Below are 17,536 nucleotides of genomic sequence, written 5' to 3'. Positions count from 1 at the left end.
TAGATGAATCGACTTAGCAGGTTACAGACATAGGAATAGTCACACTAAATACAATTAAAGGCACTTGTTAAGAAAAAGGCTATAATTAAGGCTATAAGGCCCAAAATGTCTGTCTATAGCTGGTTACAAGCACAGAATGCAAACCATAACAACATGTGAGTGAAGAACAGAGCTAATTCACTGATTTTACAATCGTGTACAATGTGTGAGAAAAGAACATCTACAGCTTATCTTATTGCACTTTATTTTTTATTTTCATATGAAGTTCAACACAGCGCCAACAAAAACCTGACACAGATAACAAACCAAATTTCAGAAGAAATAGCATTTCTGAAGACATCTGTCAATCTTACTAACCTTACTTTGTGGAACAGTTACAGACAGTTGAGCTATATCATAGAGTTAAAACAAAACTCTCAAATAATATTTTGCCTTATATCATGTAACATGTGAATATACTGAATATATTGCTGAGCCTTAAGGCATATCAGTGGTACAAATTTAAAAAAAAAATTAACATTAAATACAAAATAATTTGTCTATATACTAATGAGCACCAACACCACCAGACATGTGACATCATGTCCAAGTATGAATATTCAGGCTCTAACAAGGCACATGGATAAGTGTGGAAGTCCAAGTATTGGGCGATAATGGGGGAGTGAGTTAGCGAATGACTTATGGCCCACTCAAAGACACCAGTACTCTCAATCCAGCCTTGGTAGCCCGCTGACTGTGTGAGAGAGAGATATATGAGTTCCAACATAACTTTCATTGTAACTTCTCACGTACAAAATCAGTGTGTGTAGCCCTCATTTCCTCTTATCATGTATGTAATGTAAACTCACCATTTTAAATGAAGTCCCACTCAAGTCCATGAGTCCCATCAGCAGAGTGGATACATGTGGATATACGGTTGTAGTCTTGTCTTGTAGCTCGTGAATTTGCCAGTTTTCTTTGAGAAGACTTTGCCCTGTCCATCCTTGGTGCCTCTCTCAGGGTTTATTCCTACGGTGCACCTGAAAAATGATAGTGTTTCTTCAGGTACTGTGTAAAAATCAAGTTGTGTGAATCACTTAGATTAATGCCACAATAAAAATACAGGTTTTACTGAAAGTATCTAACCTTGAGATTAATTTGAGCGTGCAGGTGTAGAAGGTGGAAAATAATGCAGCAAGCCCCATCAAGAAGGTGGGCTGGATCCCTTCACATATGAAGTGGCCCTCAAGGCTGACCATCCAGCGCCAATAGCTTCCTGCTGTTTCACCTGAAACTTAGAAAGAATTTTCCTCAGTCAACTTCATGGATTTTTAGTCAATGTTTGAAATGAATTGTGTTGAGTGGTGTGCATTACTGGTTGAGAAACCGTTTTTTGATCAATTATGAATATTCTGACCATCTGATCTATAGAACATGTGGTTTTCAGATATCATTCAAAAACACTAGTTAGCTAGTAAATAACCTTGCCTTCAATTTTGTATCTGCTCTGCTGAATTACCACCCAATAACCAACATGCACTGAAGTCTTAATGTTACTTTAAATGTTGAAGGGACTTCCATAGACTGTAAAATGTATACACCGTCGTTATGCATGAATTCACTGGCAAAATACATGTGTCAGCACATTAACTTAGATATTAACTTGAATACATAGATATTAAAATGAGCTCCTTGTGTTGTCCGATTAATATGCAATCATCTGTGAAATTCTAGCTAGCTGTTGAATCCCTCTATCATGACATGCACATATTCAGTAATGCAAACTAACTGGAAACATCACTGATAACCTTTGCACAGATTTATTAATTAAATAAAATTACTACTTACCAAATAATCAGTAAGATGGGAATGGATGAAGAAAAGAACGGATCCAGCCTCACATGTGCAGATCAGGTGAAATTGCTCTTCCCAGAATTAAAAAAATACTGCATCAAACTGTTATTCATGATACTTTAGACAGTTGATCAGCAGTAAAGTGCTGTTTTTTAAGAATACATTATAGTTCAGTTAAAAAACGGCCTATGAGCATAATTTAACAGATTTTCTTTTGTATTAACAGTAAAGCACTGTTTTTAGCAATAACAGGTTAATACTGTTGAAATTCTGCTCTAAATTAACAGCAATTGTTTACAGTGCAGTGATGACTTGGATCCATTACATTACAAGCTTTTTCACGGCACTCACACAGTTAAAGTATAATGTAATTCATGTAATTCTTCTTCAGGACGTACACTTGTTGATATATCAGATTTTGATATGATTTAATGCTTTAATGCTTTAATGCAGTAGATGCTTTGCCAGATTTAACACAAATATATGATCCCATTAATCCTCATCCAGCTAACTTGGTCCTTTGAACGCATGTTTGATTTGTTTGTCTCAGATGAAGTTATCTTGAATAACAGTGTGCTTTTATTTTGAGATAAAGATAACACAAGTAGAGAGTCTAAACCATGATTAGCAGTCATGTGATTGACTGAGTGCTGTTGGGGCGGCTGTGGCTCAGAGATAGAGCAGGTCGTGCACCAATTGGAAGGTCGGCGGTTCGATCCCTGGCTCCCCCAGTCACATGTCGAAGTGTCCTTGAACAAGATACTAAGCCAGAAATTGCTCCCAAAATTAATCCTGTTCGTGTTCTGTGCGTTAAATTTCACTTTCACGTTACAATCACCTGTTTGTTTGTGTTCACAACGTTCAGTTTCATTTTCACTCTACAAACGTAGTAGCTTTAAGCCCAACCGTGATTTTTTTTCTTCTAAACCTAATTTAGTGATTTTGTTGCCTAAACCTAAAGTGACGCCAAGGGGATGTGGCGAAGCGCCAGAATGGGATGAGTTGGGATGAGAGCGTGTTGGTTTGGACGGCATGGCCCTGTGGTTACAGACAAAACTATTCTATTGGGAGGTCATTTAAGGCTTAAACATATTAACATACTACTATAACATTAGCAGATTCAACTTTAGATATTAAACTGTATGACAAATATCCAGCAAAATTAGTTGAGTAATTAATCCAACTGTATACAATTTATGTTTATGATGCCAGAATTTGCACATTTTAGCGTTGTAAAGAGAAATCCCCAAACGTCATTATTACCACATTTAGTTGTATATATTTCTTTTCTTTATAGTATCCCAAACTATATTCAGGATTGACACTTTTTTAATGTAGAGATCTAATTTTATTGTGGGCTTATAGCCTTTTTTTGTCATGTAAAAACATTTTTATTGTGAAAATGTAACATTAAAGCCAACCTAGTTAGGAGATTTCTCCATAATTTCCATGTTCTCTGAAAAAAACATTCATGTTTGGGTTTATCGTGTTCATGATTCACGTAACTGTGAATAAACGGGACATTTTACTCTGATGACAGTTATAGATTCATTTTAAGGTGATTTAAAAAACTAACAATTTCAGGCTTGTGTCAACTCAACATTCAAATGAAGCTAACTCATTTAGCCACATATGCAGAACAAGGCCCAAGGCCCGATAGCTAGCAGTTATTGTGTTCAATGTTTTGTTCCTGACCTTTCTGTGTTAGCTGTTAGCCTTTCATTATTGTTTCAATTTTAAAAACAGCGCTTTGTAACCCTGTGAAAAGTGATTTATAAATGATTTGTATTATTATGATTATTGTTATTCTTAATGTTCCCTTTCCGTATCCCAGCTCCATCAGTGGTGCAGACCAACTTGGTCACAATGAAAGTAAAAAAACCTTCGAGCTCAAGTCATTAATTTATATAATACAAACATTGTACTAAATGTACCAAATGGATCTCGTGCAGAGTGGAGATGTTATTCAACCGCTTAGCATCATCATGCTATCCACTTTTACTCCTGTGAAGAATTGCTCAATGAATAGGCACTTCAGACAGCTATTTAGCAAACAAAATGCATCTTGCATGGTGGATCTGTGCTGCTTGATCAACAAAATGGCAACATTGATCCCGGAGGTGGCTCTCAGCCTCATGAAGGTCCCATGCTCTGCTGGCCTGTGAGCCCGTCTTGTTCTCGCTGTAATCGCCTGTGAAAAAACAAGTTAGCGATGCTTTCGACAGAGCCGTAACACGCCAGTAAACAGTAAAAAATACCCGACCATAAGAAATTAGCTATGTTTCCAGTGCCGGCTTTAACTTTTGGGAATCTTTGACTTTATTTTTGTATCTCTCACTGGGCACAGTATGACTCATTTGTGTCTTTTCTCTTTAGTAATGTTAAATATAGTTAGTGGCCTCACAAAAGGGACGATGAAATGAGGTCTATCCACTTTAATTGCTGATTTGAGTATAGACAGCTTGGAGCATATTTACTATTCACCTCCGGTCTCCTTCATTCCTCAGAACCTCAGTGTTTACCAGGAGAATGATCCGGTGCTGTCATCTGTGTGTAGCCTATTCGTGTCGCTGAAGGCCTTCGGGGCCTGATGGGATGTTATCTGCGGGGCCGAAGTGTGATTCCCAACTCACGTGGAGGCACTACGTGTGAACTCGGATCAATTGAAGTTTGAACTTAAGATGTCAGCCACGCATCAGGCTCGGTTTGGCACACTGCTGTGGAGCTCCGAAACCCAAAGCCCTCTGCAAAACCGACAGTTTATGCACCATGTCTCTGTAACAAATGCCCAGTCATAATCTTGATTACTGAGGTTTGGCTATGGTGGCCAAAACAGTCAGTGCCCCTTGAAAAAGGATGTCGAAATTGTATGGAAATAATTCCCTTCATTTGAAATTGGATTAGCGTTTAAGCTAACGTTTGGGTTTCACTTGTTTAGCGAGACCTCCATGCTTTACTGATGCAGAGGCAAAAGGACAACAGGCAATTTAGTAGCATAGTGCTGTCTGAGTATGGAACAGCCTGTCTGTCATTGGGATGAATGGATACAAGGAAGAGAAGAGAAGAAAAAGAAGAAGAGATAAAAGAGGTTGAGGCCTCAGTTTTACAGTGTTTCAACCACATTTCATTGAAAATGTGTTTGGGAATATGCGGCACTAAAGTGGATCTTTACTCTTGAGGCCTTGACTCGAGGAGGGTCTCAATAAAATCTAATCATATCATTATTATTTCAGTTTTAAATGCATATTCCTAAATAAAAACTAATGACCACACAGCAGATCTGGGACCATGTAGTATTCCAGTGTAAGAATACCATACACACAGTGCACAGAGAGGGGAGGAATGCAGCCTTAATGGAGGCCCAGTATCTCATAGAGCCATGATGGTAACCTTTGTTGCCGGACTGGCCTTTCCCAGTTATTCAAATGCTGCTACATTTGAAAAAGTAATATGTGCAAATAGAAATCTTATTTATTTCTCCTGACCCTGATGTTGTGTGGATATAAATATATAGCAGCATGTTTTTAAAGAACATGCACAGAATCACGTCCCAAAATGGATTTGACAGAAAAAAAAAATGCTATATTTCAAGAGTATTTATTGTTATTGCTTTAGAAATGTTTTTTTTCAAAGAGGGTGAAAGTCATGTAGTCTGGAGCAGGCGGGCCTGACTTCCTGTTTGGTGAACTGGGGCATTGTGGGGCATCAGACGCATCACTTCATGGCTCGGTCACCAAGATCGATTAAGTGAAACCAATTGACACCCTGCGTGGTAAATGGGGGCTGCTACTTTCATGTGGCTCACACAGACTCTTTTCTTTTTGGCATTTGTAAAGGCGCATCTGATGTAACTGATTAATAGAAAAACAAGCAACCAGCCTATCACATGATATGGAGGCTACAGCACAGTACATGTCAGCGGAGGACATGCTCGGACTACTGTCGGCACGAACTCATCGGTGCCTCAACGTTTCAGCTTCCATTCTGCTAGTTTGTTGGAGTACCTGAGGCCATTGGAAATCAACCAAAAATGGATTATTATTAATTTCTAGAGGCCTACAGAGGTCACATTATCCAGTAATTAAAAGTTGAAAATATGGTAAAAATAAGTCAATAAATATAAAACAAAGCAAAGATTAGAGGAACACCACAAGAAAAAAAATATAATTTTGTGCATTAAATGTTGTCTCGTAACCTCTCAGATTGATCTTACCACCTGTTCAGTGATCTTGTTCACCACGTCTAGACATTAGTTTTGTAAACTGTTGTAAATTATTAAATCAGCTGCTTTTAAGTCTTTATGTAAAACATAAAGATAATGAATGAAGAATACCAATCTATTGTTGAAGCTGCAGTTGGTAGAAATGGAGCAAAAATTATTAAAAAGGTTTATTTTTATAAAACAGTCACTATATCCTGACAGTAGTGATGATGAGACAGGTAATCTGAAAGAAATCATGTGCCTCTGTGTCCTCCGGTGTCCTCCGTCGTCCTCCGGTGCTCCTAATGGCATCTGCAAGATTTCACAGACTGGAGGAAAACAAGCAGTAAGAGCTGATCTGGAGTCTGCCGTCCAGCCGCCGTCTATGAGAGCTGGCTGTCAATTGCTCGCGAACTCTGACCAAATGGTCAAACTAGGCAGCGCTGATGAAATGTGAATCAATATTATGTTACTGTAATGCCTACTTCTTTTATAAAATGTTTTCAGAATCATCTTGTAGTGTACTGTTTAACTGTAAAATGAGAAAGTTTGTGACCCGGCAGCCATGTTGAGATCAGTCGAGGAAATACCAAGCACTGTCCACCAGCCGGAGCAAAGCCAATAGGAACGCTCTCTCTCTGAAATGACCTGTGATTGGCCAAAGTCTCCTGTCACGGGCTAGATTTTTTAAAGCCTGAAAACAGAGCCATGATGAGATGCAGAAGTCTAGTTATCTCTCAGAGCACTTGAATTACAATATGCTGAAAGGTTATTATGGAATTTTTGCCCGATGATGCCAAAAATATACTACCTACTGCCACTTTAAGTGACACAAGCCAGCATGAATTATTCACTTTAAATTACACACCACAAAGTTACACCACTGCGTCCCTGTAATGAGATGAATACTGTTGCTTCAACGCCTTTTTGCATTTTAAGGTGTGAATAATCAACATAGCTCTTCACGTTAAGACATTTAATTTCAACAAGGCCAAATTGGGGATTCTCCGACGGGTCGAAGACAACCCCATCTGGAGATGAGCCAAGCCATGGAGCTTCAGGGAGGATTACCAGCCTGCAAAGACAGCAGTTGACCCTCTTGATCTGGTCGTACTCATGAACGGCATCTGCTTCCATTTCAAGGCTAGTTTTCATTGCTGCTGTCTGATTGATCCCTGGGAAAATCCTGTCAGCCAGCCGTTCTACAGAGCTCTGTTTTAGCAAGGCTCAGTGTGAGGAGGTAAGTCTAGGTCTCCTTAGTCAATGCCAATCTGCAGAAGAACTTTGTCCCCAGTTGCATTTTGTGAGCAATGTCCCAGGTGACCAAGAGACTTTAAGTGCAGCTGTTCACAAACAAAAATGCATGCAGATGATTGTAGTTTGTAGCCAGCCAGTGGCGCATCCTGGTGGGCGAACACGTCACATACTGACGCTTTGTCAGACCCCTCGGCATCACTTTTCAACCCTTTGCTGACATGAAAACTTAATCTTAGGGGAATGGTGATTTCAAGGAAAATTTATACAATGGTGTAACTGAATAAACACTATTTAAAACTGAATAAACACTGTTTGAAACTAGAATGGCACTGTTCAGCTTGCGCCATCATCCACGTGTATTTTTATTTATGTTGAGATCAGCTGTACGTAGCGGAGCATCGTAAAACACTTAATTCAAACTGGACAGAAACAAAATAAAACTCACCTAAACCGTTGTCGTTACACTTTCCAACAATCACAAAGTGTGCGTTGGTCTAAGTCAACTGTAATTTCACCGAGTTTAATGTGAAAAAAAGGCGAATCTACAGTCATCGTCCCCCCTCCCTCCACCCCCCGCTCTCTTTCTGTCGCTCTCTCTGCAGGCAGAAGGAAAGAGGCAGGGTGATGCATCATGAACGCGTCATCAGTGACACTGCGCATGTCTTAAAGCCTGTGGTGTTAATGCACAGGCTGAGCGGAGTTATTAAAAAAAATTCCAGAAGCCGGATCATGATCCGGGTTGCCACCAAAATCTAATGGATTGTTCATTGTGTCACACCCCACCCCTCCAAAAAATGACATTTAAATCCATCGCAGACTTTTGGAGTAATCCTCCAAACATACAAACCAACAAACCAACAAACAGACCAACGCCGATGAAAACAAAACCTCCTCCTAGGCCTTTGGTCTTGGCGGAGGTAATAACAACGATATAACGTTGTAACATGAGCGTGTGTGGTGTTTACGAATTAATTTTGTTATTGAAAAGTGTTATTATTCTAGACAGATTATGCTATCATGTATATGGCCAATATGTATGATTTTTCCAGCATCTCCTCGAGTTCCATTCAGGACAATTTTTCCTTGCACACCAACACTAATTCCTTTGGCCTCCAATGCATGCGCAACAGATGATATCAGTTTCACATTGAATTCGTCAGGGGGGGCATGCAAGTTGAGGTGAGTTCGGAGAAGACACTGAAATTTAAAATGCGAATGTATTTGTAAAGACACTATGCTTTTACCATTTCCATACTAAAGTGTTGAGTTTGATGCTACATGGCGTATTCTTAGAGATAGCAGGTTTTTCCGTATTTGTAACGTTACATACCAACTGAAGCCGAGGAAGCTAGCACGCTAGCTGTGCATTTTTGAAAATGAAACACGGGCATAGTTGGCTGGCAAAGCAGTTTTCCTGTGCATTAGTCCTGTGAACTTTTGGTTCATTTTAGGACCCATTCTTCTTATCATTCGTTATTTTGTAACAACAGAGAAATAATTGACCAAACACAAGTTTACGAACTTTTTTTTTCACAGTTTATAAACCAAATGATCTCTAAATTTGGTGTTTAGCATTTGAGTCACATCCTATTTTACAGTGTGAATGAAAAGCAGTAGGAATTTCTGAATTGCATAACATTTTGTCAAAGGTGTGTTTATTCTGTAACTGTAAAACAAGTTTTCAACAGATTGAGGAATACTTATTTATCTACATGCAGCACAAGAGCTGTGCTGGCTATAAGTTCTGTGGGTGTGACAATGTCCAATTTTATGTAGGCGGCAGTGGAAGCTCTACTGAAAACTGCAAATTGGGACAAACTACAAAGTAACGTTTGATCTTTTTTGCTTGTGTGTGTATTTAGTAAAAAAAAAAATTTCTTCCAATATTTTATTTACCACATTTATAATACAACAAAAACAATATACACAAACTGACAGGGCAGGATATAACACATTAAAGCCCCTGCCCCTGCCCCTGTCCCTGTCCCTGTCCCTGAGCTGCATGGATTACAGCAATAAAGCACACTTGATCTAATTGATTTAGTAAAAAATTAATTTAAGAAGTAAATTTCATATAGGGGAGACCGGGGATGATAGTAAAACCTTTTGTTCAGCCTCAGTAATGAAGGTTACAATATTGTTACCCTAGATCTATAAGCACAGGCAGAGCCCTCTACTGGACTCAATGGATAATGGGGGTGGGAAAAAAGAAGATTCACCTATGTATCGCGATTTTTTTTGTTTTCCGATTTTGATATTGATTTTTTAATACCAGAATCGATATAATTGCTTCATTTAAATATATGCGGAGGTAGAAGGAAGTTACCGCTTTTATTGTTGTAGTCAGAGTAACGTGATGTCATATCCGTTCAGTATCCGTCACTCAAAACAAACAGTAGCCGGCCGGCCGTAGCTAGCAGAAACTGGCAGAGGGTCGGCGTAGATCTGATATCCCTGACTTCATACTTGCCGAAATTTTTACTGTATTGATTTAGATATTTTCCAGGGTAAAAGTCCCTAGAAGTGTGTTATTCAACTTTTTCGCATGGTCTAGTGTTAACAAAAATCGCAATGAATCATAATATCGAATCGCAATACCTAAAAATCGCAATACATATCGAATCGTCATCCAAGTATCTTGATAGTATCGAATCGGGAGATAGGTGTGTCGTCCCAGGCCTAATGGGTACTACTCTCCTCCAATCACACACACGCATTCGCCCACTGACATTTTCATACACGTAGCCGGCAAATCAGGACGTGCCTACCGAATATGTGCGTTACCACAGTATATGAGGCGGCGTCCAGCGCTGCCTGGTAACCCACGTCCTCTTCAGCGAATGGAACAGGAGCGGCAGGGCCCCCTTGGTAGAGGGCTCTGCCTGTGCTTATAGAACTAGGGTTACAATATAATAACCTTCATTCTAATTTGAACAGGCTCCGCCCTCTACTGGACTTTATGGGTACAGTGGGTGGAGCCCTGCCGCGCCACCACATGGACCTAACCACACTGATCCAGATCGGCTAAAGATTAGAAACCACAGCCTGCCTACATCTTTGTAACCTAGGCCTCCACAGCGGAGAAATAGGGGGCCCTAGCCAACTCAGATAGTTCGAAAACTGATCTAGGTAAAGCCATGGCCTAACCCTGCAGGGGACACCCTCCACTCTTCCCCGGAGGAGCCGTGAGTCCCAGATACATATGACGGGCTAGAGACATCACACGGCCCGTGGCTTTTGCAACACCTTGAATCAGATAATTAATTTGGCTGAAGCTCTGGTCCAATATGTTAATCTGAGGCAGCGAGGCAGGGGGCGTCCGGCTGGGAAGACGCCCAACAGTTATTAGCAGCTGCAGCCAGCTGCGCTCCCAGTCGAAATAGTTTGTCAAAATATTCCAGCATTTCCCTGTCATGTAGCAGCAGAGAAGGCCCGCTCTCTGACCAGCTGGATGCCAGTGGAAGCAGGCGGAGGCCGTCGCCGAGGGAGGGCACGCCGGGGTAACATGCCTCCGTGGGACCCTGCTGCCTGAGACAATCCACCTGAAAACCGGGCTCTCATTTTCAGTGGCTGATAGTAGGATGGCGCTACACACTGCCAGATGTCTGGTAGAGGGGGCGAAAGACAGCCGCCTGAGTTGGATGAGCCGGGCTGTAAAACCATGGTGAACACAGCTCACTTACCTAGGTGGGAGAGGGGGGACAGCTGTAGTCCAACACGCTGTAGTCCAACACGCTGTAGTCCAACACGCTGTAGTCCAACACTCTGTAGTCCAACACTCTGTAGTCCAACACGCTGTAGTCCAACACGCTGTAGTCCAACACACCGTAGCGGTCGTCACAAGCGGAAAAGACCCAGCGAAAGACATCGGCAGCAGGCTTCTGCGGACCATACTGGACACCGATGAAATTAAATGCAGATTAGACATCTGATCGACTCTGAAATGTTTGCTTGGTAATGTTGTGAATTAAACAAAAACATTTGCTTAGGTCTGGGCAACAAAACCACGAGTTAGGTATAGGGAAAAAAAACAACATGGTTGGGCTTCAAATTAAAAATAATTTACAGTACAAATGTGACTTGACGTTGTGAACACGGGACACGAACGAACAGCTGATTGCGAAGTGAAGCGAGACGCACGGGACACGGCGACCTCCTGCATGAAAGCCTTGTATTTATTGGGCCCATCCACTTCCACTCCTGCCCACTCTGTGGGCCTCTTACGCTTTTGAAATACGTCACCACAGCACTCTTTCTCTGAGTACATCGTAGTTAATGGAAAGCCTGGTGCGTCTCATACCGCCATTAAAGGGTGCCTTGTACGGCGGTATCGAATGCCGATGGCCTTCTAGCCTTCACGGGTTGCTAATATGTCAAGGGACTGCCGACTTGAACTTTACCAAGTTCACTGGCGGCACCTCGCAGGTGACCCATGGTACAGAAACAGGGGTGAAGTCCTTGTATATCTCTGGCACTTTGAGGACAGACAGGTCCAGCAACTCTCCACCAATGACTTGGATAGTGTGCTTGTTATGCCCTGCTCGTTCAGGAGCATCACAAAGAAGGGAAGTCTACACAACAACAGTTTAAATAAGCAAGTCGATTTATTATAGATAATTCAACTGAAGCAAAAATAAAGTCAGTAAGGGTATAAAGTCAGTAGTCAGGAGTGAGGTGTGGGATTTAGGTGCAATGTGAACTGTAGTGTTAATGTACCTGTAACATGAAGGATAACTAAATAGAACCAAACCAAACAAACCAAGTTGGGTGCCTAGAAGGCACCGGCCTTCCAGGAAGCAGGTGGGATAGAAGCCATCTTGGAAATATCCAGTTTATAGGCTCGTTCGAGATGAGCCAGGCCTGCGCAGAATTAACCACTGGCGATCGCCGCGTAATGCATGCCGGTTAGATTTGTGTCCGACTTGATGCCGACTTGCTCTGACGTCATGCACACGTGGGCAACGATAACCTCACGAGATCGAGGCGGCCGCAGTTTTTAGAGTCAGGCGCTGCAGTTGCTCTCTATCGACTGCAACACCCAGGGCATTATGGGAAACGCCTGGCTCGCGCCTGATCAAAGAGCTGATTGGCTCTTAGTTTTGACAGCAAACACCACGTGTTGTAGAAAGTCACAACTTTCTGTGTAATTGTAATATTTAACGCTATAGATTGTGTTAGTCTCATGTTGTGCAATGAAGGTTTCATCTGTTAACAAACACATCTTGTGTGGTTGGTTATAATAATTGTTATAATAATGAAGGTTATCTATATATAACACTTATCAAAACGAGTGCTCATTACAAAGTATTTAACAAGGTGGACATAAAAATAATAAAGGATAGAATCCAATGCCAGACACACGCACATTTCCACATATATTTGCAAACAAATATAAATAAATCACAGCGTGGTATGAAAACTACAAGTGGCCTACTGAGAAGAATCATATTGACCAGGCTGTCACAGTGCATGCTCCTATTTAAAGGAATTTTCATAGACATCAACACATAAGCTATTCTGTGTGCATATTTTACTTTCACATAATTACTGATCTACTACTAAACTAAAGCTTACTCTCTCTCTGCCATTGTTCTCTGCTTTGGTTTTACGGACATCGCAGCCATTTTCTCTACCGGGCTTCGGTTCAAATGATGAGGTGCGTATTTAACATGATGTGTGTTTAGATGTAATATTTGAATTACAATTACATTATTCGCAGACTTGCTGAAGTTCCCCACCTCCCCTACCTCCCGCCCTTAAGGTTTGTTTATACTCGCGGGCGACATCATGGCGTGGGCCTCCGTAGATGGCGCGTGCGCTACGAGCATGCACAGAGGCGTTTATGTGTAGCGTGTTGTTCGTTACAATATATTCCGAAACGCCAGGTGGCGTAGAAACAAAATAGTCTGTGGATAAACAAGAAGTCAACAAATGTTACCGGAAGAGCGTTACCGGAAATCGCGATCTCTTTTCCACAGCCTACAGCGAAATGCCTCCTCTTTCCCCAGTGTGTTGGCTATTTCTTTCCAAGGATTTAATGTCATGTGACTGTCCCTGTGGTCTCTCAATGAGCAGCCATAGAGATGACTGTACAGGCGAACCTGCTCGGCCAGTCGAAGGCGTCCATGTTGAAATGAAAAGTGCAGCGCATACAGTGGGCACATAGTTCCAAAAATTCTGAGGTTCATGATGCAAACTCAAATGTGTCTCGATCTTTCTTGGATACTGAGAAAAAACACAAAGTCAGTTAATTCAAAAATGCACATACTGTCCGTCGTCTGTCTTTCAATCTAGCCAAACTCCATGTAGAAAAATAAATTAGCGTTACAGACAACAAGCTAGGCTACAGGGTAGGCTAGGATAGGCTTAAAGGGTAACTTCGGTATTTTTCAACCATGACCCATTTCCCAGGTTTTTGTGTCTAACTGACTAATAGGGACAACAATTTCTGAAAATGGTCCAGTATTGAGGGAGAGCGCTGTAGACACAGCTGCTACTGGGCTACAATGTAATCCTATCGGGGCAACCTGAAACTGTCAATTACATCCACTAAAAGTGCTTGTTTTTTGCAATGACGGGCTGATTGTTATTAGAAGTGTCTGACATTATGGAAGGAGTCTCGCTCAAAGAGAAGTCTTGTTGTGAAATCTTGCAAGTTGACGTGTTGCTGGAAGACAAGGGTGGAATAATGGAATACCTCCATGGTTGAAATGCGAGTGCCAACCTGGCAGAGTTTGTTGTGTTGGAGTACAGAAAGCGTAGCTTAGTGTTATCTAAAAGATTTTCAGTGTCATGGCTGAATATTTAGATGATTTCGACAATGTGGATGAGGTCTTTGAATTCGATGGCTGCCCGTATTCATTTGAGCCAGAGTATACGGATTTCAGATTTCAGAGTATACGGTATTCAGATTTCATGAGACTTCTCCTTGAGCGGGACTTGGACACAATAACAAACAGAAAGAAAACTGTTTTATTTCTCTGTAGGGTCCTTTAAGTAATGTTGTCAGCCACTAATAACAATCTGAGTCGTCAGTGGCAAAAACAAGCACTTTTCGTGGACGGTAACGTTACGTTGACGCTGCTCACTTGCCCTCGCAGCTTGTTCCTGCTGGTTACAGCGTTCTCCCTCAATACTGGACCAATTTCAAAAAGTGTGGTCCCCATTAGTCACTTAGACACGAAAACATGGGGGTCCAGGTTGAAATCAGGTACTCACCCTTGTAATTGTGGACGTAACTTGATATGTACAGCTTGAAATCTTTCCCCTGTTTGCTGGTGGGTGCAGGTGAAAGTGCAATTCTGTCCACGTCGTTGACATTTATTAGTGGTACAAACTGGAAACTGGTATGATCAACGCAGTTACAGTTTTGCACAGTGTACTGTTGTGTTGGACTGAATCTGTGAGATAACCAGGCCCCATTCATTTGAATATATAACAGATGAAAATAAAAAGAGCTGTGAAACAAATGTGGCCTTTTTTAAAAAAAATAAAGGTCCCCTGAAATAAATAATTCTAGGCCTAGTCCATTAAAAAATGTCCTTTTTTTAAAAAAAACCCAGATTTATTCACTGAACAATATTGATTCGTTTATATATTTATATTTACATTTATTTCTATATTTATTGCCTCATTTATTTATTTTAGGATTTAATTCATAGCAATGTTTATTTATGAATGTATTTATTTACTGTAATATTGGCTTAAATGGACAGCGTCTCTCCCTCTCCTCATCTCTCTCTCGAGTGCCATCAGGCAGTAGTGTGTTACTATGGTTACAGGCATCGGCGTCGCCAGGTCATTTTCTCTTTGTAACCCCTGAATATTTAAGGGTGAAGCTCGGGAAAAAGCTTAATGTGTGTGAATTTGCGATAGTCTTCCTAACATAACAGCCTGTCAAAATAAATGCAGGTGTGTGTGTGTGTGTGTGTGTGTGTGTGTGTGTGTCAACATCAATACATTTAACTGTTTTCCAGCTCTAGTCATAAATGTTTAATGACAGCAGTTGTGAAGTATTCTGTTTCTACTCAATACTATACTAATTACTAACAACTACTAATATTTTCAACATCATTATTCATAATTAATCTGGAAATAAAGGTTTAATTTGTCAATGATTAAGACATGTAGGCCTGTATTTACACTGAATTAATCTGTCATTAACTACTGATTGGAAAATATTGGTATTTGTCATAGATGTTTAGAGTATACAGCGTGTTTTATAAGGTTCTAGTATGTTCAAGTTTAAGTTTGTGTATATGAAAGCTCAATATTGCAAGCTTTTACGCTGAACTCTTTGCCTTTTTATTGTCAGTGGATTTTGTATTTGCACACACTTAAACATGCAACTAACATCTACAATACATTTGGATGGAGTTAATTTTAACAAATCAAGTTAGATTTACAGATCTAACTTGGGTACCAGGGACATATTGCTTTACAGTTACATTATACATTTAAATAATATCAGCATTAAGAAGTCAAGTTGGAGTTACAGAAATCAGGTCCCCTTAAGATGATGAAATTACTTTAACATTACACAATAAATTGGAATTTTTCGTAACTGAAAAATAAAATGTTGAATCAACATGAGTCTTTTAAACAGTCTAATATGAATGGAATATTGTGGTTTGACAAGCAATAAATAATTGAGAAAAATAGGGAAATTGTGTCATTCTGATCATGTGGGACCGATGTACACATTTAACCAGCAGTAGGCAGAATATTTTTGGCATCATTGGGCAAAAATTCCATAATAACCTTTCAGCATATTGTAATTCAAGTATTCTGAGAGAAAACTAGACTTCTGCACCTCCTCATGGCTCTGTTTTCAGGCTTTAAAAAATCTACCCCGTGACGGGAGACTTTGACCAATCACAGGCCATTTCAGAGAGAGAGCATTCCTATTGGCTGTGCTCTGGCTGGTGGACGGTGTTTCTTCAACAGATCTCAACAAGGCTGCCGGGTCACAAACCTTCCAATTTTACAGCTAAACAGTACACTAAAAGATGTTTCTGAAAACATTTTATGTGAGAAATAGGCATTACAGTAACAGAATCATGATTGATATTTGATCAGCGCTGCCTAGTTTGACCGTTTGGTCAGAGTTTGCGAGTGATTGACAGCCGGTTCTCATAGACGGCAGCTGGACGGCAGACTCCAGATCAGCTCTGACTGCTTGTTTTCCCTCCGGTCTGTGAAATCTCGCAGATGCCATTAGGAGCACCAGAGGACACAGAGGCACATGATTTTTTTTCAAATTAACTGATTAATTTATTAATTTGATAGGGACAATACATGTAGGCTATTGTTACACTTAATTAAAGTGCAACCGATGCAATGTATAGGTCTTCTAGTCGTAGCTGATTTGCAGAACTTTGTCCCTGGTTAGGCTTTTAAGAAAAAGGTAAAAATATGCCTATACATAATACCACAAAATACATAAAATCACATTTAACAACATTTTACATTTCAATCAATTGTAAGTTCCCAATCAATAATCACAGGTTTGGTTTAGTTTCAGACAATGTTTCACCTTTTCATTAAACGTTTTCAGGGCAGGTTAGATTACCTGTCTCATGCACTACACTGTCAGGATATAGTGACCGTTTTATAAAAAATACTTTTTTAATCAGCTCAATTTCTACCCACTGCAGCTTTAAAATCAAATAAATTGAAGGAACTTTATTTCAGTGAATGTAGCAGAAATAAGGCACCATGCAGAGTGCATTAAAAAAAATCATCAAAATAGAGCTTGTTTATAAGAACTAGCCTATAATAATATTGCATTATATTAACAAGGCTGTTTTTGATTGTCTCCAGTTGTAGAAACACTGACAACCACTGACAACCACCGTGGCTTCTTTTTATTGTAATTATTGCACTGAATTTGTATTTGACAGGTGAGAAGTTGTTGTGTCCCCTCTGTGAAGCGTTTCAGTGTGAGTGTGTGCGCGTAATATGGTGTTTCTGGCGACGTGTGTGCGTGTGTGTGTGTGTGTGTGTGTGTGTGTGTGTGTGTGTGTGTGTGTGTGTGTGTGCGTGTGTGTGTGTGCGCGCATCTTGATCCCTTCGTTCCCATTGGCTGCTGAAACTTGTTGGAGCTTTTCTCTGGAGAAAAAGAGAAATCTCCAGGAACCTATCGGCGCTCCCGACCCGTCCCCCACCACCCCACCACCCCACCACCCCACCCCTCCCATCTCACACCCGCCTGGTCCAGACTTGTCCGGGACGGAGACAGTCTAA

General features: G+C 40.6%; 1 long non-coding RNA gene across 1 annotated transcript; it reads right to left on the bottom strand.

Annotated features, from left to right (window-relative positions):
• Window positions 1–243: 243 nt before the first annotated feature.
• LOC119489389 lies at window positions 244–1,501 on the bottom strand. The gene is made up of 3 exons (XR_005207164.1): window positions 1,126–1,501; window positions 849–1,019; window positions 244–733 (listed from the first exon to the last, which is right to left on the bottom strand). It is a non-coding gene; the product is annotated as an uncharacterized LOC119489389 (long non-coding RNA).
• Between the last annotated feature and the right edge of the window lie 16,035 nt (window positions 1,502–17,536).

The sequence above is a fragment of the Sebastes umbrosus genome, chromosome 6, assembly GCF_015220745.1.
Source record: "Sebastes umbrosus isolate fSebUmb1 chromosome 6, fSebUmb1.pri, whole genome shotgun sequence".
In the NCBI taxonomy this organism is placed as follows: Eukaryota; Metazoa; Chordata; class Actinopteri; order Perciformes; family Sebastidae; genus Sebastes; species Sebastes umbrosus.
The sequence above is the reverse complement of the archived record's forward strand: the minus strand, read 5'-3'. Positions and strand labels throughout refer to the sequence as shown.